Source organism: Culex pipiens, chromosome 2, assembly GCF_016801865.2.
Source record: "Culex pipiens pallens isolate TS chromosome 2, TS_CPP_V2, whole genome shotgun sequence".
NCBI lineage: Eukaryota > Metazoa > Arthropoda > Insecta > Diptera > Culicidae > Culex > Culex pipiens.
The window spans coordinates 98,996,787-99,023,440 of NC_068938.1; the positions used below are offsets into that span (position 1 = coordinate 98,996,787).

General features: G+C 34.7%; 1 protein-coding gene across 1 annotated transcript in view; it reads right to left on the minus strand.

Moving 5' to 3' along the window:
• Positions 1-26,654, minus strand: part of LOC120416870 (mucin-3A) — a 200,331-nt gene that overhangs the window by 74,753 nt on the left and 98,924 nt on the right. The window lies entirely within an intron of this gene.

Genomic DNA, 26,654 nt, shown 5'->3' on the forward strand with positions numbered 1-26,654 from the left:
CGGATTAAAAAATACAAAAAAAAATCGAATGACCGAAATCTGAGAGAACTGCTTTTGTACCCCATTGGTACAAACCGGTACGAACCGTCACTTTTTATTCGGCGCTCACACACACTATCAAAACAAACGTTTGATAGTGTGTGTGAACTCCGTGTAAAACGAGTGTCAAACTAAAAAGTTATCCCGATCGTTTGACAACAGTTGGTATCAAATCATCGAGGTTTGATTTTAACAACTATTATTCATTTACAAATATTATTTCAAGTTCAATGGACGCTGCAAATATTTTTCATTATTAAACATATCACAAAAATTAAAAATAAAAACAACATTTTAATAAGACATGAAAAATCAAATCAAATACGTCAAATTGAAACTTTGTTTGATTTTTAAATAATTTTTTGCAATGACGAGCATTTTAATTTGCATATTTCAAAAAAAAATTTAAATGATTTACAATACACATCAAATTTAAAACAATGAGCAATTATCTATAGCAATAGCAAACCCGGAATTAGATTTTATTTATATTTTTTGATTTGGTTCAAACGCTACGACCAAAGAAGCCATTTTGTGGCATTGGTTCACCCATACAAGTTTCTATACAGTTTTGTCCATACGCAAATGATAGGTTAATATTCGATTCCTTTAACTGTAACTTTTAAAGGAATTTTCTGAACGATTTGGTGTCTTCAGCAAAGTTGTAGGTATTTTTGAAGAATATTGAGAAAAAAGTAAAAGAATTGTCGATTTTTGAATCAGCTTTTTCCACAATTTTTTTTTCTTTAAATTATTATCTTTAATTTTAGATTTTCTTTTTTTGATCTATTTAAGGGGACATAACACCGCAACTTTTGAGCCATTGAGAAGCATGGACAAACCTTTTACAGCCGATGTTTTTCTTTAAATGTAAATTTTAGAAATATTAATGTTCAGTCTACATAGAGTAGAATCAAATTTGCAATTGAAAAGTATTGCAGAGATTTTTTGATAAAGTACACCGTTTTCAAGATATAACCAACTTTAATTTTGAAAATATTTGATTCGAAGAATTCAGAAAATTTTCAATTAAATTGCCTAAGTAACATTGAAGATTGGACCTCTGGTTGCTGAAATACAACAAAAAAAAAAACAGAAAATTCAAGTTTTTAAAGCAGTTCGCCTTCTAAAGTCTTCGGTGGTTGACGTGTTTTTTATTTGCTCTTGGCCAAAAGATCCGGATTTCAATTGTTCAGCAGTGCTTTGTTTTGTGTGGCCTTGAGTGATCACACACAATGGACTCATCCAGTGTACACACAAACTGCATCAAATTGCAGTTTACAGCAACTTCCAAGATGCCAACGGACAGCGAAATCTTCGGCTTCTTCCAGAAGCGTGGATGGCTCGCAGAATCTTTAGTGGCCATGTTCCGGGCACCCCGCGAGCACTGTGTCTATGTGAAATTCAAAACAGAGGAGCTCTTGACGGCTGCATTGCTGGAATGTCCATCCAGCGAGGCGTTTTTGTATGACAGTGGTGAAACGGTTCAAGTCTCATTCTCAACGGGCCGAGGGAACTTCCGGTATGTTCGGTTGTTCGGACTGCCAGTCGAGGTGGACAATAAGCACGTGGTCAGCGTGTTGGAAAAATACGGGAAGATTCATCAGACAGTGCGGGAGCGGTACGGTCCAGACACGGGATACCCAATCCTGAACGGTGTGCGTGGGGTGCACATGGAGATCTCGAAAGAGATTCCTTGCCAGCTCCACGTACAGCACTTTCAGCTGAGGGTGTTTTACGACGGAGTAACGAACAAGTGCTTCTCATGTGGCAGTACCGAGCACATCAAGGTTAATTGCCCAAAACGGAAATCAGCAGGAGGACGACCTAGTACATACGCGGAAGCGATACAAATCTCGGACAAAAATCAATTCCCAGCCATCCAGCAAGATCAAACAGCCGTCAAACCCGCCTCAGCCTTAGTCCCAGAACTTGAACAAGACCCCGGTTGTGCGAAGGTTGTCGAAGAGTACACAATCGAGGACGGAGGTTCATTTGAGGAGCTGCCCTTCAGCTCAAGTCCCGAAATTCCCGATGCACCGGTCCCCAAAGAACTCGATGACTCTCTGGATTTAACAGATCAGGGAAGGTCGATTTCCAAAAAACGTCTTCGGTCAATGTTTAAAAATGCTAAGAAACCAGATGAGAAAAGTTCTGATTCATCCCCAGAGAAGTTAAAGGTTCCACGATCAGCACGAGTCACTGAAGAACAAGCAAAGTTGCAGAAGAAAAAGTGAACAGAGGAAGGCGTTCTTTGTATCTTTATTTATTTTGTAACCCAAAATTTAGTTAATAAAGCAAAAGCATTACATGCAAAAAAAAAAAAGTCTCATCCAAACATTCCCACATATTGTAATACCAATATTTCATCCTACTTTTTTATTATTTTTTTTGTTTTCCTATATTTTTTTTCCTATTTTCAATATTAAAAAATTAACATTTGGGTAATTTTATGATCTTTTTCGAAAAAAATATTTTAAGCGTAATATTGAATGTTTGGTTCTTTTTAAATGGTAGCCTTGATTCCAACATTTTCAAAACATTGTTTTCAAGAGGATCATAAAATTTCACAAATGATTTATTTGGACTTACAAACTAAATACTTTTTTCAGGTAACATTATACTTTAGTTTGGTAGCAAACGTGGCTGATTAAGCTTTTTACTTTGCAAGCGGATGTTCATGGGTTCGATTCCCATCTGCTTTTGACTTCCATAGAATGGGGGATTAAAAAGTCGGTCCCGGCCTTGGTTTTCGTTAGGCCGTTAAGTCATTTCAGGTGTAGAATTTCACCCTTGTAGATCGTTATAGTAAAAAGAAGTTTGGGTGCTCTATTAATGAGGATTTTATGGACACTCCCATGTGGTAAATTTGACATACCTTGTGAGGTAATTTGGACAACTTATTAAGAATGGATTGAAAAAAAAGTTCTCCGATCGGGCTCAAAATTTTTCTGGGGGATCCTTGGCCGAATTAATTAGACCTGTATTTTTTTGTTTGGCCATTAGGGTGACCTACGCCGTGTTAGGGTGGTTCGAAAAATGGCAATTTTCGTCGATTTTCGCAAAAACCACTTTTTTCAAAAAGTCATATCTCCGCGCCATTTCATCCGATTTTAGCTGTCCTAGACGCAAAAGAAAGGTGATTAGTTTGGCTATTTGGGAAGAACAGTGAGAAGTTTCAAAAATCTAGCTTAACATTTGAAAAGGTTGAATGAAAACATAAAATGCTGTTTTGTAGGTCTCGGGACCAATGAGCCTATGTCGCAGTTTTAGTGAAAAAAAACGATTTTTTCCCGTTTTCGTCATTTTCCTATTTTTGCGTGTAACACGTCGAAAAATCCAGTTTTTATTTTCAAAAAATCGTATCTCAGAGTATCGAAAACATAACTTCACCATTTTTTGATATGTTATGTGAAATTTTCCGAGGAATCCGATAAAAATATTTTCAGACATAGGCTCTTTGGTCCCGAGACCTTCAAAACAGAATTTTAAGTTTTCAAACGATTTCATACGCCTTGATTCCAAAATTTTCAAAATATTGTTTTCAAGAGGATCATAAAATTTCACAAATCTTTTATTTGGACTTAAAAACTAAATAAGCTAATTAAGCTGTATACTTTGTAAGCGGATGTTCATGGGTTCGATTCCCATCTGCTTTTGACTTCCATAGAATGGGGGATTAAAAAGTCGGTCCCGGCCTTAGTTTTCGTTAGGCCGTTCAGTCATTTCAGATGTAGAATTTCACCCTTGTAGATCGTTATAGTAAAAAGAAGGGTGGTTACACTATTTATGAGGATTTTATGGACTTCCCATGGGGTGAATTGGACAACTTATTAAGAATGAATTGAAAATTGAATTTAGAAAGGATATCTATTTGTTCACATATTCATAAAAAACTTGATACTGTATGACAACAAGTGTAATGTTAAGCGATTGTAAATGGTTAACGTCATTTTGAAAATTGGCCAATTTTTTGATAAATATTGTGTAACGTAATCCAACATGAAAAGTTTGTGTCAGTCATGTTTTGTCAGTCATCAAGCAGAGAAATAAAGTCCATCATACAAACACATCATTTCAGTGAAAACTGTCAAAAAGCAAGCCATTTTATTTTCCATCTGTGTCCAAAAACCCCTCATCATGTCAGAGATCAACTGATGTCGAATATACCTGTCCGACATCAATCGATGCGCTGAATAATGGAATTATAATGTTAACATTGATTTCCACGTTTGCCAATCTGATTGACGGCGTTTATTGTACACATGTGAGGGTGTGTTTGTGCGAATGAGTGGGATTTTGTGCTTGTGAGCTGTTGATGTTGATGGAATCCACTTTAAAGCATTTAATTTAAAAAAAAAGTCGCTTTACACGTCAATAGTGAAAAAAATATGAAAAATAAACTAAGCCTCCCCAACAAATCTCATAATGAAATAAAACTATAAAATACTCAAGCTTAAATAACAAAACCCTTTTGAAAACTAATTGAAACGTGTTTCAAATCCTACGTCAATGATTAATTATTGCAAAAACTGTGTTTGACGCATCAGTTACACGTACACACACGCACATGTGGCAACGACCTTGTCATGTTTAAAACGCCCCATCAAGTGGTACGATGGAATTGATCAACAACTTAATCGGCGTGAAATGAATGACGTGCAACAATATATTAAGTACAGCGATTTATAAGCCAAAATCCGAAGTAACATTTTAAAATGACTTGTGAAATTATTTAAATTAAATTATACTACAATAAAAATATTTAATAAAAGAAACTTTGAAATTTCCGGTTGTATTCCTCCATAATTTATTAAATCAAATTTTGATCTTTTTACAAACCTGCCCCAAAACTATCTCCAATAAACTGTCGTGGGCAATAAATCAGAGGGCCTGTGAAAACATCAAGCCCTTCGTCCGCCCAATTTTCACACTTACACACACACACATCAGCTGGGGAAAAGTGTTTCATAAATTACTTCGCCAACCACACCACACTTCACTGTATGTCATACCCGGACCAACAATGGATCACCCTGAGAGAACAGTTAACTTTTAGCAGTACGTCCCGTGGTCCTTCCTTGCCCAGCCAGCCAATGTGGGGGCCGACTGTCCCCAAGTTCACGGTGGAGAAAGAGCACCCGGGAAGCGACTGTGGTCCCATTAATCAAAACACATTTAAGCGTGATAGGTAAAACATAAATCTTTATTTCCCACAGGAAATCTCTTAATGGGACCCTGGCCCAGGGTACGAACGCAACCGGCACAGCATCGGAAATCGTGGAAGTAGGCAAGTTTGGATTTTTTTTTTGGTAGAATTTCTACAATTTGATTAGAGATCTGACAAATCTTATTTGCGTGAAACTTTGTCCTAAGAGGTAACTTTTGTTCCTGATCACGAATCTGAGGTCCATTTTTTGATATCTCGTGACGGAGGGGCGGTACAACCCCTTCCATTTTTGAACATGCAAAAAAAGACATGTTTTTCAATAACCTTCAGCCCGAAATTGCGATGGTTTGGAAATTTGGTGTCAAAGTGACTTTTATGTAAAACTGGAAGCCCGATTTGATGGCATACTCAACATCCTGAAAAAAAAACGTGTTTTACACCTACAAAACACTTAAAGATTTTTAATAACTCTGCTATTATTCGTTACATGACCTTAAACAAATTGGAACATGTCATTTTAATAGACAATTTTATATACTTTTCGAATCTGCAATAACCCAGAAGGGTTTTTTTTTTTCATTTAGAACAGAAGTTTTCATTTTAAAAATGTGTGTTTGTTGTAACTTTGCAAGGTTATTTTTTAGAGTAAAACAATGTTCTACAAAGTTGTAGAGCAGAAAATTACAAAAAAAATATTTATAAACATAAGGGGTAACCCTAATCATGACTTCTACTGGTAAAACAGTAACAATTTAAACAAAAAAAAACTCTTTCAAGTGAATTTTACTTGGAATAGGTGCACTTTTGCATAAATATATTGCAAAATGTTTCGAAAATGTTTTTCGACCATGATTTTGATATTTTGCAAAAAAAACACATTTTTTAAAATAGCTTAAGAAATAGGCAAAAAAAGCAAAGCAATCCACTTTAACGAACCCCGGGTCTTTTGTGGTCTCTGTTGCAAGTTTCTGCTCATTTCTAGGATTTCGAAGGTTATTTGTGGTGTCACCCAAAACCTCTTTTACGCAAATGAACCAACGTTTTACTTCCCCATCCGATAGAAGGCGTGATCAGGCAAATCTCGTCTCGAAAAATGCCACCGGGTCCGTCTGGGATTGAACCCAAGCCTGCTGGGGTAAGATGCTACCACGCTAACCACTAAACCACTGGACCCGGCCCATAAATTGCTGATTTTGAAATAGACTTTTTTTTCTCACAAAAAATCTATTTCCAATTTTATCCATTTCTTTTTTTTATTTTTTGTATATTTTTAAGGACAAAACCCTCAATTTTTGAGCCATTGAGAAATACAGAAAAAAAATTGCCGACCGTAATTTGAAAAACACTGTGTTTTTTGAAAACAAAAAAAAATCTTGCAGACAAATGATTTTGACTTCCGTTTTTAATGTGAAATTAAATTAACAATCGAAAATTACTCTACCTTCTTTGACGAAATAATAGGAAATTTTCTAAACTTCTCTAAAGTATATTTCCAGAAATTGGTACTCATGGGCACTTTTTGGAAAAATCGAAAAAAAAAATATTTTTTTATACATGAATTAATTTACATGAAAATTCAATTTTTCTATTCTTTTCAACACGGTGGAATTTAATTTTCCTCAATTAACACTTTTTGTTTTTTTTTTCAAAAATCATTACTCGTCGGCAAAATAAAAAAAATTAGAAAACTAAGAAATTTGGGTTTGGTAACTTTTGTTGGTGTTCAAATATTTTTAAAATGTGTTATTCTGAGTCTTGTAAAGCATTTTGATGAGGAAATCGAAGAATATTTTCTTGTTTCTATTAATTTTTGGTCATTTTTCTAAAGAAATATCCTAACCAAAAAAAAAAATATCCTAACCATGCAATATTTAAAAAAAAAGTTGCCGAATTTATTTTAGTTTGTGTTACGAAAAACAATGAGTATAAATTGTTTCGCTTAATTTTTTTTTTTTTAAATGCATCGTTCATTATAATTTTTTTAACTGATTGATTTAATTATTCAATCAACATGATTAGGAATTTTTGAGTTTCACATCTTGAAGCAAATCGAATGTATTTTTATCTTTAAATTTGTTTATTAAAACAAGTTTGCATTATTTAATACAGAACGTAGAACAAAATATTGTTTTTACTGTTAATCAATTATGCACGATCGGAAGATTGTGAAAAGGGTGTTTTAAAAGAAAATCTAATTAAATTAAGTATCTAAAGTTCCATTCCAATGAACTATAAGTTATGAGCACTTAAGTGATATTTATAAAGTTTTTCGAAATTGAATCATTTTTAAACAAAGATATAAAATTGAAAAAAAGCCAGAATTACAACATACAATGAAAAAAATTTTTGGAAAAGGTATTATACAGTAGTGTGTCCCAAAAATGGTTTTGCCTAAGAAACAATATTTTCATACATCGAAAATTCCAAAATATCGTTTAGAACTCTAGATTTTCAATTTACTGTAAAACGGTCTGTATTCTTATAAAATATCATATTATCTTCTAAAACATCGAAAAATGCGTTCAAGTTGCCCCGTATTTCACTTCAAATTCATAGTTCAACAAATAATGTTCTTTATTTAATAAATTTATATCGATCTAGGAAGTTGGCAACATGTTAATGTTGGAAAAATGTTTTTTTTTTGCCAGAATTTTTACGAATTTCTCTAAAAAACTTAACTAAAAAAAATTGCTGCCAAAACCAATACTTGTAGGAAACTTTTTCCTGAACAATTTTGTTTTTTGAACAATTAGTTTTATTCACTTCAGTGTCAACAATTCAAGCATACTCAGAGGGCTTTTCTTGATATAATCATATTCGCTAGAAGAGATTTTCTTTCAAGCTTGGTTAAGATGCAGCCATTTAAGTAAAATAAAAATGGTGAATTTTCAAAATTCCCTATGAAAACTCAATTTTATTACTTACATCACTGTTTTAGCTACTGTCAGCATTTTTATGTTTCCAAGCTTTTTGAATTATTTGAAACAGAAATTTACAAGCAAAATCAATAATCAATAATGTGATGTTATGTGATGAAAAATATCATTTAACCCTTTACAACCTAACCCCGCCTCTAGACGGGCTTCGATCTGAATAACCGCCAAAAATCAATTTTCAACAAATTTTTGATTTTTAAAAAGAATGGAAATAAGAACTCTTAAAATTTTAGAAGATTTTGGGGTGGAAGTTTGACTTGAATTATGATTTTGATTTTTTAAAATGTTATTTTTTAGGGGTCAACTTTGGCTGTATTATTTACTAACATTTCCTATATTTTTAGTAAAAAGAAGAATGCAGTAATTTTTGTAGTGTCCAAGACTATGCCTCTAGGCATTTTTTACAATTTAAATAATAATGGTTCGATTCCAAAGCAGAAAATGTGAGAAATAATCCAAAAATTGAAAAAGCACTGTAAAAAACATGAAAAAATTAGTGAGGCAAAATGTAATGATAGTTGGTGGTAGAATAGGCCAAATACTACGAAAAACAAACATAAAGTAAACAAGATAAAATGGAAATAAAATACTAAAATGAAAACAAGAAAAACATAAAACATGAGAAGTGAAGTTTTTCGAAGAACAAAAGTTGCTCAAAATGACCTCCTGATCATGGGAAAAATTAAAAAATCGAAAAAAAAATTGGGCAGTAGAGGGTTAAAATTATTGTTGACGAATAATTTATATTTTCAACAGCATAACATCTTATGCCCAAATCAACCCACCTCAACAGTAAAACTGTGTCGTCCATGCTGCTCGCCACCAAAAACGAGACCATCGCTAAATCGGCCATTATGTTGACTTCGTACGACATGCTCTCAGTACCTGTTTCCTGTGTTTTGGCCCTGTGGCACCCACCACCTCATGCTAGGGAGTTCCCACCACATAAGTGCAGCCCATGATATCAACTGGGTTACATTTTGCACTAGCCACCGACATCAATTACACACACAGGGAGAGCTAATTTTGGGACCGCCGCTGCTGCCAAGCCGAGAGTGCATATCGGTGTTTGGCGGTTGGTTTTGGTTTATTGATTTGCTTTTGCAACATGTGTCGGATCAGCGGGATGTCCGTAGTGCGAAACAGTTACAGATACTGTAATCGATATTTGGCAGACTTACGTCAGGTTTTGACTGGGGTTATTTATTGAACTTACCTGAAAAGAGAAAAGTGAAAAATATAAATTGTTAGATTTTTTTTTCGATAAAACGAGAATGAGAAAATTTAGCCTGAAATCTTCAAAAAATATAAAAAAGGGTAACAACTTTGAGTCGATAACAATCAAGACTTGATTCGAGACATTCATCAACCAGTTCTCCTCTGTCCCAATCAATTTCCTCCCATCGAAGATGATTTCTTCATCTGATTTAATGCTTCCCTAGAGACTGCTTTTCGTCCAAGTAGAGATTCCGTTCGATTCACTTTGTTCCGGAGCTTTCAGATTGTGGGCTCTGACTTCGACGATACTGCTGTTACATAAAATTATAGGCCGCATGTACCCTGAGCAGTAGACATCTCGTTGAAGAGTTCGTCAAAAGAGCACACCCGCGATAGTTCGATAAATCGTCTGCGGTAATTTAGTAAATGACTAACTTATCGAATCCGACCATTGATTGGTTGGCGGTTCCAACGGTGTACCGTTAGAGGTGAACCAATTTGGTTCCCGCGGGGTGCGTCGGTCGGTCGCTCGATTTGGGTCCGGAACATGACCACAGAGATGCATCGGTCAATTTGAAGGGGGAGGAAATTACGGTTTAGAAAACGGTCTAGAATAATGAGTTCCGGCTGTAGCTTAATTATCTGCCGTCGTGGTCACACGCAGGTCGCTAAAAAGGTGCCGAATGGATGACCTCCATCCAGTCAGAGCAATCCTTCGATGGCCAGGATTGACGGATGGATCTTTTGTCGGGAGTGTGGTCAAGTGCAATAACCACGGTGACAGTGGAAAAGTGCACTAATTAGAGGTTGGCACTTTGAGTGGTTGATTACGTTTCTGAATGATGATGCATGAAATTGGACGGACGAGAAATGTGGTCCAATTTGTTATCTCACGGTGGTGACGTGTGGGCAAACGTGTCATTGTGAAAGAATGACAGGCGATTCAGTCAAATGAAAGAATTGTTGACTGCGGTTTTCGTTGTTGTGAAGATGAGCTGGGATTTTCAGAAGTTATTACTCGTCAATGATTTATTATTTATTATGAAATTGATTTAAAAAATTTGCAACTATGTTGTTCAATGAACATGGGTTTACAAAATTTTCAATTTGCTTGCGATATATTTTGGCATAAATTAGTTTTCTTTCAAAAATAACAATGTTCACAAAAACAAAACTTCAAAATTAATGTTGATAAAGGCATCCTTTGTTTGGATAAACATTTGATTGACAACACAAATAAAATAAAAAATCATTGTTCAAATCGTTGGGCGAAATAAATATCTATGCCAAATAAGTGCAGAATCAGTCACGGTTTAGTTGACAGATGGCTTGTCACTTTTCGTTGATGAACAATGTTTGTGAACAAAACGAAACCCATCAATTTTAGTGGTGCTAATGAGATTCTCAAAAAATCTTTAACTGATTGATTTTTTTTTTAAGTTTCGGGATCGATTTTTTTTCGCGTGTTTTGCCTCCTCTTGCTCTCTCGGGTGAAGAAAGTTGGCAAGCGAAAATAATTTTTTTGCGAACATTCCATCCCTGGTTTAGATTCAACTATTACAACAAGATTTATATGCATTTTCTTTCCTAAATCGATAAAAAAAGTCTGCAAGTCATTAAATGGGAAGAGTTTTTTTTCTGCTTAAATCTACTCTTTTCGTTGATTTCGTTGAGACAAAAAATATATTTTGCAGCATTAGTTCGACCAAACAAGTTTTCTTAAATTGTTGGCAGCTATTTAAAATTCATGAAAATGCCATCATTTGAACTATGGCAAAATTCATATGGCACATATGTGGTTGCATTGTTAAAATTTCCAATCTCTCGACTATCAACATTTTCAAAGTTTTCAGGACAGCCCTTACATTTGAAAAGCAACAAAAAATATGTATTTTCGACCAATTCACCACAAAGCTTTTCCCCAGAAATGACCATATATCAGAATGCAATCACTCAGAAATCCATTCACCGCAATGGCTCATTCCCTAGAACGAACCATTCTACAGAAATTTTTAATTTTGTAGTTTTACCAAGAAATGGTATTTTTTTAATGAAAATAACAAAATTCATTTTTGTTGGCACCATCAAAACATCAGTCTGTACATCTTTAAATCTCTGTGGATTTCATAATTTTCGTAAAAAAATATCTTATTTGGGTTATTCTCTACCAACTCACACGAAATCGGGAAAAGTTGCCCCGACCCCTCTTCGATTTGCGTGAACTATGTCCTAAGGGGTAACTTTTGTCCCTGATCACGAATCCGAGGTCCATTTTTTGATATCTCGTGACGGAGGGGCGGTACGACCCCTTCCATTTTTGAACATGCGAAAATAGAGAGGTTTTTCAATAATTTGCAGCCTGAAACGGTGATGAGATAGAAATTTGGTGTCAAAGGGACTTTTATGTAAAATTAGACGCCCGATTTGATGGCGTACTCAGAATTCCGAAAAAACGTATTTTTCATCGAAAAAAACACTAAAAAAGTTTTAAAAATTCTCCCATTTTCCGTTACTTGACTGTAAATTTTTTTGGAACATGTCATTTTATGGGAAATTTAATGTACTTTTCGAATCTGCATTGACCCAGAAGGGTATTTTTTTCATTTAGAACAAAAATTTTCATTTTAAAATTTCGTGTTTTTTTCTAACTTTGCAGGGATATTTTTTAGAGTGTAATAATGTTCTACAAAGTTGTAAAACAGACAATTACAAAAAAATTGTAATTATGAGGGGTTTGCTTTGTAAACATCACGAGTTATCGCAATTTTACGAAAAATAAGTATTGAAAAAGTTGGTCGTCGTCGATCATGGCCATTCATCGTCACCCGCGACAGACACGGACGACGAAACAAAGAGAAACGCAAAAAGTTACTTTTTCAAAACTTTATTCTCGTAAAATCGCGATAACTCGTGATGTTTATAAGCAAACTCCTTATGTCTATATATCATTTTTTTTTTTGTAATTGTCTGCTCTACAACTTTGTAGAACATTGTGACACTCTTAAAAAATAACCCTACAAAGTTAGAAAAACACGAAATATTTAATGAAACATTTTGTTCTAATAAAAAAATGACCCTTCTGAGTCAATGTAGATTCGAAAAGCACATTAAATTTCCCATAAAATGACATGTTCTAAAAAAATTTACAGTCAAGTAATGGAAAATGAGCGAATTTTTAAAACTTTTTTAGTGTTTTTTTCGATGAAAAATACGTTTTTTCGAAATTCTGAGTACGCCATCGGGCGGGTTAGGTTGTAGAGGGTTAAGATCACAATTTTCTGCAGCTCCCAATGCCTCGCCTTTTGACCTTTTAATCTCCAAAATTCGATTTCAATCCTGACATACTCAATAAAACCCAAAAAACTCCATGCATTGTGGTAATTTTATATACCGTCAGTGGGGGTGACATTGAGACTGGGGGTGGGTTGGGTCAAAGTGATTTCTGTTTCTGTTTTCTGTTAAAAGGGTTGTGTAGGGGACATCTTAAGATGACTTCGCTGAAAAAAGCTCGTTCCTAGAACAAATCCTGTTATTTCGGCTGCTGTCTAAAGTTGAGGTACATTTTTGGCCAAAAATGACCTCTCGAAAAATCATTTTTCTAATATTTTTGTTGGAATTACTCGAAAACTACCCAAATGTTTAAAATATCTACTTCAAACATTGTAGCATGTCAATACGATTTCCTCGAACAAGAATCACTGTTGGATGACTTGTTTTTACCATATCGTTGTATTTGAGCATCATTTTAGTTTCATTTGACCCAATGTCACCCCCTCTAAGGGGTGAGATTGGTACAATTTTCAAACTATTGGCATTTGAGATAGCGTTCATCAAAATCCACCATATTTTGGGAAAATGTTAGTAAACTATCTAAGAACAAATCTACGTTGAAAGATTTTCGATGTTATTTAAATAGTTTTTTTTTATTAAGAAATCACGAGAGGTGTATCGTTTTTTGACCCATAGTCACCCCCACTGACGGTATGAAAGAAGTTTCAAACTTGTCGTGCTTTCTTGACACACCCTGGAAATTGATGTAAGGTCAAAACCTGGCCAAAGGGATTTTAGGTCAGAACGCGTTTGACACACGTATAAGCCCGACCACCGTAAACTTTTGTAATGTTAACTCGGGTCCTCAAAATTCAACCAATCTTTGGGACAATGCACAGAATGGTCAACCAAACAAAACGTGTTTGTTATTGTTTACATTGCGTGCTCTCGTTTGCGTTTATTCAAGGTCAAATATTAAAACGCGTTTTCCTCGGAACGTCAAAAAATGACGCGTGACAAGATAGCACAACAGCGTCGAAGTGGCCTTTCTTTAGATGTGTAGTATAAAGATTAGCTCCTAATGTAAGTCTTTAAATTAAATTGAACAACATTTCAGCCAAATGTTTAGCCAAATTTTACAATATGCTAGATGATGCCAGAAAATAACGAAACACAATCAGTTTATGAGACATTTCCTGTAAAATCTTCAAGAATTCCTCCCTCTAATGAGACAAGTACTTCGGTTTCTAATTAACGACGATCGCGAAAGAACGCTCAAAATAGCTTGCCAAATACCAACCCGTCAAAGGCATAATTACCAGCAGTTTCGTTTTACAGTGGTTCTCAGTTCTGTTGAACAGAATCTCTTTGACTTTATTTCCTTTTTTTGCATTCAACTTCTTAACCAATTAACGAACCTGTTGCAGATTTCCGGCCGTTTGCGACGTTAATTGCTTTGTTTGCAATTCGCACTCTTGTTTGCTGTGAGTGTTTGTAACTGTTGTGCAACATAAATCGCAAAGTCGCGTTAAAAATCTGTTGCATGTCTTCACCACTGAATTCTTTCACTTTTTTTCAAACAGTTGTTCGTTCTAATTAAATCAGACTGCGCGTTCCACCAGAACGGCAACTCTTCAACTCCCTTTCAGAACCGCTAATGCATTGTCGGGATGAGTGAGTGAGTGCAGTCTTACATGCTTCCCACGCATCAACTTGAATCACGCATATGGACGGACGGACGGGCGCTTCCGAGAGTGAATTGGGTCAGTCGGTTGAAGAAGTTCGCAGATTGTGTGTGTGTGTTGCTGCTGTTGATACTGGGCTATCATCAACCGACCGTGTACTGCTCTTATGGTTGCTCTAGTTCTGCCCTGTTCTGCTTGCACTCAGAGTTTGCTTCCACCTTGAGTAACTACCCTGGTTGTAAGGGAGAATGATTTGTTTTAATTCATGAAAGTTACTTCCAATATAGCTAAAACTCAAATTTAAAATCAGATTTGAAATAAGCATGTAAATAAATAGTATCAGGATTGTCAAGCCCATCTTACTCAAACATCGTTTCCCACAAATTTTCCCAGAAGTAGAAAAACCTACTTTATCTCGATTCTCCACACTACGGTACCTGCCACAGCCACGATATCTATGTAGAACATCCGCACACTTTCAATCTTTCTCAATCGGCTGGCTGGCTGTGGCAAGTCAGTCATTCACAGTTAGAACCGTAACACACATTCCGCCTCACATGTGGTGAGAAGAATCCACCAGCTGAGAAAAAAGGCAACAGAAGAAGGCCAACCTGGATAAGAAGCTAAGACCCAGTGGTAAGAATAGAGTGGAAAAGACTCCCGTTTTTGGCGCGGCGGCGTAATTAGATTCGATTCATTAATCATAAATTCTGGTCTCTCGCCTTCTACCACATGCCGCGAAGTGGGTGGGAAGTGGAAGAACAGACAGGTTGGTTGGTGAATGGAGTTCGTTCTTGAATGGAAAGTCGGAAGGAACACCTAGACCAGAACCAGTAGCAGGTCGGTCGGTGAAGAGCGAAATGCCACTTTTGCGAAGATTCTTCCCGTGGTTTAAGGGGGCCCGCCTTCCACGGTGAAGCTTTTTGTAGGGAGGTCTGGAGCAACGTATGGTACGGCAACCGGTGAGTTGAGAGTAAAGTTAAGGGGTAGATGATATCCTACTCGACTGGAAAGTGATTTAATAACTCAAACATATCATCATTAATTTCACTTCGCGGTACAAACTAGTACTGAAAAAAACAAGGACGAACCTTGGACGAACCGCTGAAGAGCTTGCAAATTGCAGAATTAATAGCAAGATTCACATTTAAGTGAGTCAACTTAAGGTTCAACATCTCCATTTCAACATTGTATATGAGTAATTTCATTTCCAATTGAATTCTGTACATTTACCACTAATTGGAAATGAAACATCCAAACTAAACTAGTTTTATTAAATCTCAAATTTCAATGAAAAACCCTTGTTCCCCAAATTTGTACCATTCATCGTAACAGTATCAATTCCCTTCAATGTGTCCGTCAATGCAACAATGTTGAAATCGGTTGCGGCTTTCGCGCAAACCCAAAATAACCGTTTCCAAAAAAAAATCTGTACTGCTGGTAGCCTACCTTGCAGGCGTACACAGTTGTGCACTTTACATGTTGCCGCGGTCGTGCAACAATTCGCCATAATTACAATCCGGAATACTCGGAAATGCAAATTCTCTCGATTTTCGATACCAGCAACCAACCCACTCCGGGGCAACATTTCAAGGGAAATGTTAATAAAAAATCGAGTCGTGCACGTGTGGGCAAGCATTAATTGTGTGGAAAAATGTCTACGGCTCGTGATGAAATTTCAATGGCAATTAATTATCTTTCATTTCTGGTGAAATATAATGTTGTTACATTTTCCAGGAAGGGTATTGTTGGATTGATTTCGATATTTTTAATGAACATTTCCGTATAATTTTACATTTAAAATGAATTGCTTTGTTTGGGAAATAATATGCTATCATATTTAAAAAAAATCTAAATCTTCAAAATTATGTGCTCGTACACAAATTGCCAGCAGCACATTGTGTTCACAATGTAACTGTACTTTGTAACTATAAATTTTCAGTCCCCCGCATTCTGATATGGTTGGGTGCATTTTAGCTTGAAACCCGCTAAAGGTCTCGGCTGTGGGAGCTGCTCAAAGTGTGTTTATGGAGCACCAACTGTGGGTAAAAATTGTTCAAACTCTGATATCAAATGGTTGTAGTGAGGAAGCTTAAGCCTTGTTTAATGGTAAGTGATTTTGATATGTTTAAGTGCTAATCTACGTAAAGTTATGACTTACTTACTGAACTAACTTATTGTAAAACTAACTTTTCCAGTCAGGTTATGGTTTATCCTGAAACTTATCAATAGGGTTAGTGAATTTTCACGATTTCGCGGATAGCGTGAAATTCGTGAAATTGGAAGATTTCTTTGAAATCCCGTGAAATTTATCAATTTTCTCAAATCAATTCTTTGATAATATTTAAATATCTAATCCATAAAGGCTTATTAAATAAATTTTATTTGTATAAAATTATAAAACGTGATATGAAACATTTGAAGAATTGTTGGCGAAACATACATTAACAAAAAATGGTTACCACATTTACTGAGAAGTGAATGTTACTTAAAACTTATATGATGTTAACAAAAATCAGTAAAAACATATTCTCGGAATCATCAAGCATGACAAACATTATCAGTCATTTGATCTCTTACCAAAAAGTTTTAATTTCTACTAATTTTGACTTTTTCAACCAAAACTTGATGAAGTTGACTGAACAAGTAAATAGTGATAATTATTTAAAGATTTCGCAGATTTTTTTTTAAATTGAATTGATTTATTTTCAGAATTCAATTAAATGCAAACATTCATTTAAAACTAACATTCAGTAGAAACATTCCCCACCCTGAGTCAATATATCATTGGATTACAGAGAAATATTCAGAAAATAAATTGCTATTTAGTTTTTTACAGTTTTTCTAAGGAAATTAATTAAATTTAGTAATATTTCCATTCGTGGTATAACAATTTGACTACATTTTTATTTGTTTAAAGTTATAGTTTTAAAAGAAATTTTTAGATTCAAACTTGGTTTATTCAAGATTAAATTAATAGTATAATTGATTTTTTAATCACTTTTTACGAAAATTACAGAGTCCTGTTTAATTTTCACTATATTATTGAATAGTTCAAGTAGAAATAAAAAAACACAAATTTGTGAGATGAAAACCTAAAAAAATCTACTTGGCAAATTGTCGCATAAAATTTAAGTTATTTTAATCATTTTGGCTGGACAAGGTGTTAATTGTTGCTGAGCAATTCTCTACGAAATCGGTCTTTTTCCTTCAATTTTAATTTTTGTATTTTTTAATCCGGCTAAAACTTTTTTGGTGCCTTTTTTAAACCAAGACTAACTTTTTAAAAAGGGCGTAATACTGAATGTTTGGCCCTTTTGAAAAAATCTGTATTGATTTAAAAATTCATAACTCAGTCAAAGATTTTTTGCACAACCTGGAAATTTTTGAAAAGTTGGCATTTGATGTCCTCTAAAACATATCAAAAAATGAAAAATAAAAAATAAAAATAGTGATCTTTTGCAAATCAAGTTTAAGTGACAAAAAGTTAAACAAAAAACCACCAATTTTTTTTTACCATGTGTACAACTTTGCTGAAGACACCAAATCGATCAAAAAATTCCTTCAAAAGATACAGATTTTTGATTTTTCACACATCATTTTTGTATGGACAGCTGCCAAATTTGTATGGAAAATTATATGGACAAAATAATGATGCAATATGGCTTCTTTGGGCATACCGAAGGCACCAAAAAAATCGAATGACTGAAATCTGAGAGCTGCTCTGCTGTAATATGAAATTCAATTAAATGAAAAAAGGTAAAGAAGAAGCAATTCAGCGAATAAATATGTAAAAAATTCAGTTCAATAAATGAGAATACACATGCCCCCAAATTCATAAACCACGTGGAAACTTTTTTGGAAATGAAGATATCTCGAGTTATTTTTAAAAGGTCCAATAAACAAAATATCAACTGTTTGCTTTTTGGGTGTTTTCGCAAAAACTTAAGCACTTGGTAGTAAATCCATAGTTATTTGTTTTCAATCTGTCTCAATAAAATTTATGACAAACCAAATGATGGATATAAGACATAAAAAATGATTAAATTATGAAATTATATTGTTTTCATTTTAATAGACAGAGTGACTTCCGCAATATAAAGACTTCAAATAGAAAACGTACGGAACGGTATGGAATCATACTGACCGTGGATGAGAAGTGTTCAAAGTACTTCAAGAAGAAGTTTTCATAAAATTTTGGAGAGTCCAACTAGTTAGTCAACTATAATTATGAAAATGGTGATGAATAGCCTTATTTTAATATTCTCAAAGTGTCATGACTGTCTCAATAGCCTGTCCCATTTTGAGGTCATGTCGAGGAATTTCAGGTGTTCACTTCTTAAATGATAGATTATGATGTTAGGAACAATGTTTTCTTAGACAAGAAAAAATAATAAAATACTTTCTCGCACCCCCTAGTCGATTTACTGAAAAAAGTCACTTTTTTGAACAAATTTTCTAAAATCGCTTGGAATCAATACAAAAACTGTTTCGATCAGGTGTGTATTATCTTCAAACGATAGGTTTTTGTCCATAGATTAAGATGCACTATCAATATTGGACGAAAATTTAAGTTTTTGGACTCTCCCAGGCGGATTTGTGTCGAAAAAATCGCATTTTTTCGAAACTTTTTTCAGAAATGTTCATTTAATTTAGGGTAGCCTATTTTTCCCAGTAAAACCAATACATGCAGCTTGTAGGAAATTTCATGGCGAACATTTTTCTCTCTGAGAAAATGCAATTTTGACACTCCAGAGCCGAGATATTTGAGTTTTAGTGAGGAAAAAAGTGCCAATTTTCAAAATTTCTCAGAATTCAGAAGCAAGGCCTACTAATTACACGATGTAGCAAGCATATGTCTCAAAGGTCAGGGTATGCTTTTTTATAGTAATTTTGGCCGATGAATCCGAATCTGAAATCAAATGATGTTTTGGAGCTACACCCTTTTGGAATGTTATTTGCGTGTTTAAGAGGCAGTTTTTGTAAATATTGCTCGGTTTGTTCTAGAGGTCGTATCGAGGTGCTCCGATTTGGATGAAACTTTCAGCGTTTGTTTGTCTATACATGAGATGAACTCATGCCAAATATGAGCCCTCTAAGACAAAGGGAAGTGGGGTAAAACGGGCATTGAAGATTGAGGTCCAAAAAACATAAAAAAATCTTAAAATTGCTCGCATTTAAGTAAAACTTCATCAATTCCAACTATCTTAGATGCATTTGCATGGTCTTTTGAAGCACTTCAAAATAAGCCATAGACATCCAAGATTGGTTTAACTTTTTCTCATAGCTTTTGCAAATTACTGTTAAAAATTGTTTTTTTTTTAAACCTCAATATATTTTTGCAACAGCCTCCAACACCCATACTCTTTTAGTTCAAGTTAGGGAATTTCATGGACTATAAGCCTACGGTAATAACTTTTTTGGCCAATCGCAGTTTTTCTCATAGTTTTTCGATTTTTCTATAACAAACATTTTACAACGTTAGTTATTGTCCTGTAGGCATCCATAGCGGCATTTTTTAGTCTCACTTTTGTCATATTCGAAATCCTCGGAAAATTCAAACTTCAATGCCCGTTTTACCCCACTTCCCTTTGTCTTAGAGGGCTCATATTTGGCATGAGTTCATCTCATGTATAGACAAACAAACGCTGAAAGTTTCATCCAAATCGGAGCACCTTGATACGACCAATATTTACAAAAACTGCCTCTTAAACACGCAAATAACATTCCAAAAGGGTGTAGCTCCAAAACATCACTGTTTGCACGAAATTTGATTTCAGATTCGGATTCAGCGGCTAAAATTACTATAAAAAGCATACCCTGACCTTTGAGACATATGCTTGCTACATCGTGTAATTAGTAGACCTTGCTTCTGAATTCTGAGAAATTTTGAAAATTGGCACTTTTTTCCTCACTAAAACTCAAATATCTCGGCTCTGGAGTGTCAAAATTGCATTTTCTCAGAGAGAAAAATGTTCGCCATGAAATTTCCTACAAGCTGCACGTATTGGTTTCACTGGGAAAAATAGGCTCCCCTAAATTAAATGAACATTTCTGAAAAAAGTTTCGAAAAAATGCGATTTTTTCGACACAAATCCGCCTGGGAGAGTCCAAAAACTTAAATTTTCGTCCAATATTGATAGTGCATCTTAATCTAAGGACAAAAACCTATCGTTTGAAGATAATACACACCTGATCGAAACAGTTTTTGTATTGATTCCAAGCGATTTCAGAAAATTTGTTCAAAAAAGTGACTTTTTTCAGTAAATCGACTAGGGGGTGCGAGAAAGTATTTTATTATTTTTTCTTGTCTAAGAAAACATTGTTCCTAACATCATAATCTATCATTTAAGAAGTGAACACCTGAAATTCCTCGACATGACCTCAAAATGGGACAGGCTACTGTCTCAATGAAAATGAGTTCGAATCGAAAAGCAAAATGCATTTTCGGATTTTTTGAATAGTATTCCACTAGGAAAGATAAAATAAGTTTGAAACTAATAAATTTTATGTGTTTTTGATACCGTCATCAGGGGTGACATTTGGTCTGGGGGACGAGATTGCGTCATACAAAAATGCTTAAAGTTGCTTGACCCTATCTCACCCACCAGCCCTAATGTCATGTCTGATGACGGTATACAATTTATTTATTTTTTAATTTAAAGGCAGATGTAAAAAAAATATAATGTTTGAAACCTCTTTATTCTTTTTTCTAATTCAGTTTCAAATGCAATATGAATCTTTATTTTTTATAAACAAAATTAGTCTTAAAGGTTTTTTGGCAAAATTCAGACTTTTTAAACATTTTACCCTAAATTTATATGTATTTTGTTAAATAGCACATGAACTTAGATACCAAAAATGTTTTTTTCTTAAAAACTTTAGCAGCAACCTAAGTGAAGGTACATTAGACGTAAAAATAAAAATGGAACACTTGAAGTCTGATTTTTTTAATTTTTAAATGAAATGTGCCAAAAAAATTACGGTTGATTAACACAAAATGGCAGAATTTTTGAAACAATTTTCGTTTTTGTTTTTTAATGAAAAAAAAACATTTTTTTTCGGAATTCTCAGTAAGCCATCAAATCGGGCTTCCAATTTTACTTTTTTTTATTTAACCTCAATTTCGGTTCAAAAAGTATCATTACACTGGAAAAGAAAAGAAGTTAAATTTTACCAAATACCATGATTTTGTTTACTGGGTCTCTAAATATTGATTTAACTTCCCGCCATTTATATAGTTTAATTGGTTAATGGCCTCTCATACTCACCCTTACTTGGCTAATACTTAGTAAATTTTATCAAATACTCACCTGAAAATAAAACAAAAAGAAATCGGTCAGAACTTAACAAAAAACTATTGCTTATCATGGGATGAATTGAGAGGTTTTCAACATCCTTGTTGTTAAATACTTAGATTTTCCACAATTAATTTCACAATCTGACTAATCGCAGAGTTGCGTCATATAGTCACAATTTTCATCACCAGGCATTGCTGAAAATTACCAAAAATAATATTTCAAAAAGACGTACGTAGTTTGAACTTATCACGATTTTGAAGGCAATTTGGAAATGGATTCTTATACTTAAATCATTTTGAGTTTATTTCTGTTGAACTCTAATCACAGTTATTTCAATCAAAGGATGACTCAAAACAATTTGAAAGAAAGTGAACAAAACCTTGCGATCTTGATCGCTAAATTGAAGTAAAACTAAAAGTGCTCCCATCATCACCATCACCATCTCCAGACCATTTCACGTTTCTCTCAATGAACAGACCAAATCAACTTTATCTGATCGAGGGGGGAGGCGTCTGGGTGGTAATAAAAGGCGAAAAATACCAGATTAGGCCAATTGATAACCTGGCTCTTTTATGGCACTGCGCCCACATATCCACGTGGTTCTCTCCACACACACACGTGGAGCTTTTACCCCGCACCGACACCTTCACCAGCTTCAAAGAGGTGGTGGCTGCTCCGTAATCATTAGACCCATCTCGTCTGAGATGAGCAATCTGGAGCGAACACATATTAACCCGTAGTTGGTTAGAATCGCTTCAGTTCTCATACTGGCTCAAATAAACACCAATCTTGCCTCTCTCTAAAGGTAGAAGAGTAGTACCAAGTTGAAGAGGGAAAAGTTTTATTTCATTTCCTGCGGCAGTTTTCTTTTAAGGATCGGTTACCCGGAAAGTATACTAAAACTCACACACACACATGCATAGATGAGTGTTGTTCATTTTCGATTTAACGTACATTAAGCTTAATTCATCTTGCCTAATAGGAGCCGCACACTTCTTGATCATCAACCTGGGAGGCATATTTTCATTAGAGGTTTTCCACTTTTGTTGCACATCACCACCATCAAGCCACACAAAAAGAGCCCAGTCCCTCCTGGAAGTGGAAGTGAGTGTGGAAAGTGAATGAATGCACCACACTGCCGGCTTTGTTAGGGAGCAGTGTTGATAAAAAGGGGGCTTTTTATTGCAACTTGATTGAACTATAGAGGCACTTGCCGGGGGCTTGAGGTCGAAGGCATTAGTAGCAATTATTGCACGAGTTCGGTTTTGTTGCAGGCTTTTAAACAGATGATAGGTTTTAATCAATCATCCTGAAAAATGCTCATGGGAGATGATTAATGTTTCATCCATACGTTCCATTTTTAAAAATCATACCATTATGCCAAATCCGAGAAAAACGAGATTTTTCAAATCAATTTTCAATTTTTCAAGTTTCAATAATTACAGCAATTAAATTGCAGGATTCAAATTCCAGCAAACGGATTGAAACATTCGCAAAACACAAACATTCTAATAGCCAAAAAACTGATCAAAGTCATTATTGCAAATACAGGCAGTATAATGTTTTTTTCAATATCTTCACATTATGACAATTCAATGAAAATAAAATTTGTTAATACTCACACTTGATAAGAACAGCAATATCATGCAAAGCAGCAAACAGAAACAAACAGTAAAAATCAGATAGTAAGTCTGAACGTTCAAAAAAAAATTCCAGTGCAGCGCAATTTTGAACAAAAAATCAGTAATTTTGTTTAAAAATCTGTGATAATATTTCACATGCCAATCATTTTGATTTTGGGTATGCAAAATGTGTTTTCAATTCCAGTTTTCATAAATTGGAGGTTGAAAAGTTATTAGTACTATACATTGTTTTTTTAAAGAATAAATAAATTATTTAAAGGGTTTCAGTTAATAAATAAAGTATAAGAGAAAATTGTCCAAACTTTCTTTATACTTCTATTTTCTTTCACAAAAAAATTCTCCTGAAAATTAAAAAAAAAACAAAGAAAATTTAACCACAATATCACATCATCGATTAAATTTTAAATATTTGTTTCAAAGGATAATTTTCGATATTTGGTTACAATAGAGTGGTACCATCGTGATGAGAAAATATCGTAAACCGCGGCGAAATTGGTAGCCAAGGTGACATTGATAGCATCAAGATTTTTTAGCAAAAAGACAAACAAGAATCAAATACAAACGGAATGGTAAGGAACCATACTTAGCTTGGTAAAGAAGTTTTCAAAGTATCTTATGAAGTAGTTTTAAACAAATTTATAAAAGTTTCAAAAGTTAGTTAACTATAATTATTAAAACAATGATAAATATTATTAAAATACTTTCAAATTTAATGCTTTCCCAATGAAAATAAGTTCGAATCGGAAAACGGAATGCTTTATCGGATTCTGTGGAAAATTATACACCAAGAACAGTTAAAATATGTTTGAGTTAAAAGTTTAAAGTGTTATTGAATAAGAGTAAAAAAAAACCTTCAGGTTTATAGGCAAACAATACAATAATGTATTATTTTTGAAAAATAATAATAAAAAAAAAAATTTCTGTTTCTGTTTCAAATTTTGAATTGATCAAATATGTATGTTTTGCGATCAAAAACATTGTACCAATTTTTTTTGACGTGCCTCCGCGGAATTTTTGGCATTTTTTTTTTCACGCGATAAAAAAAAGTTGTACAGCCATTCCACGTCAAACAGGAAGTCTCCAAATCAAAAGTGTTCCGATTGGGCTAAAATTTGGAATGGGGGTTCTTTGGCCCAAATAATTAGACCAAATTTTTTTTTAAAGGTGATTAGGGTGATCCTATCCGAAATAGGGTGGTCCAAAAAGTTGCGTTTTTCGTCGATTTTCGCAAAAACCACATTTTGGTTATCGCAATTTTTGGATATGTTTTGTAAAATATTACAAGGAATCAGGGAAAAATACTTTCAGACATGGGCTCTTTGGTCCCGAGACCTTGAAATCGGCAAATTAAATTTTCATAGGACCTATTCAAATATTCAGCTAGTTTTTTCGGACCTCAACTTATTTTTCCTCAAAAGCCCAACTAATAATCTTTCTTTTGAATTGTGTCGCTCAGCCCTTCCGGAGATATAATTTTTGAAAAATGTGTTTTTTGCGAAAATCGACGAAAATGCAATTTTTTGGACCCTATTTCGGATAGGACTCGCCAAACAAAAAAAAATACGGATCTAATAATTTGGGCCAAAGAACCCCAACTCCAAATTTGAGCCAAATTGGATCATTTTTGATTTGGAGACTTCCTGTTTGACGTGGAATGGCTGGTAACGATGTTTTTGATCGCAAAAATGCAGATTTCATCGAATCAAGTTCTGTAAAGTTCTAGGATCATCTAGAAATGCTTACAAATCACTGGAAAAAATAATTGTCCAGATTGGGTGAGTTATGCCCGAAAACTAGCGAGTTGAATAAAAAAATAATTGTAGAAAAATATCTTTCATAGTCATCGGATTTTCAACACTGGTCCTAGTAGTCCGGAAAAAGTGGATTGTGTGGATTCCCAAAAAATGTACCATTCCCCAGAAAAGCTTCTTTCGCGAAAAATATTAGAAAGTCCAAATCAATGATTTTTTTTTTGAGAATTTCTTAGAAAATAAAAAAATTATCAATGCCAAAAATTTCACTTCTTTTTTGACAACAAAATCTAGACTTTTTCTTAAAAGGTCCTATAAACAAACACAGCAAAAAATGCTATGGTAAAATCGCATGCAAAAGCATGCACATCACCTACGTCAAAATAAACACTTAATATTACACACTGCATGTACAATTTTTGCAAACACAAAAAAAAAAGTTGCAACCGACGGGTTTCAAACCCAGCACCAACAGTAAGGACTGGCACCTTGGCCAACTCGGCCATCAGACCGATGAAAAGCTGTAAGGATAAACGCATATATGAGCTTGACATTTCGGTCAAGTAGGTTTTCATACTGATGGGCTACATATTTCAGGGCGTAAAATTACATAAAATTGCATAATCAAAATCAAAAAATCAAATTATTCGCTCTACAGCATTGCCTTGGCGTTCTCGATTGCGAGATTCCTACTCGAAACTAGGTGTCCGAAGGCTTGATTGTTGAGGCAATTACAAACCTCTTTTTACATTACAATATTGTTTTGATCACCGGAAGTCGTCCCATAGATGACGAAACACGAAAAGAAATTATCGTGTGTCAACTATGTGGGACATTCTCCGACACCTTCTGTGTCGGTTAATGGAAGACCCCTAAAAAGCTAGTTCAACCAAATATTACACTTAGAATGAATGGCCCTTAGCTTCTTCACCTCCTTCCCCCTTATAACTGCCAGCGCCCTGTCTGGATCTATCCACCATGTGACAAAAGGTTTGAAAAAACTGTTGTCGCGATCTTCAATTCTGTCTCTCCTCTTTCTGTCCTAGGTTAGCTTAATATTTCTCGCCGCAAATTGCCAATATAAGCAAATAATTATAAACCTCTTTTTACACCTTAGCTTCCATCCACCCCGGGATTCGAACTGACGACCTTTGGATTGTTAGTCCAACTGCCTACCAGCGACTCCACCGAGACAGGACCCAGGGAGACGACTCCTACACCTGAACTGAGCTAACGACCTAACCTCTAGGTTAGACCGGGGCCAACATTTACTTCCCTGTCCGACGGAAGGCGAGATCAGACAAATCTCGTCTCGAAAAATGCCACCGGGACCGTCTGGGATCGAACCCAGGCCGACTGGGTGAGAGTCAATCACGCTTACCCCTACACCACGGTTCCCGGCATGCAATATTTATTTTACACCCAGGCCTTTTACACGCAGCTGGATTACGACTTTTTTAGCTGTGTATAAAACACAATAGTTTATACGACCTTTTAAAAAAAACTCTAGAGATGAAGTTTAATTTAGATTAACTACGGTACAAAATTGGCGTATGACTAGTTCTATTTTTAAAAGTTTTTCCCTTTTTTCAGTCATGTTTTAAATTTGACATAAGAATGACGAATGAATTGATTTTTTAA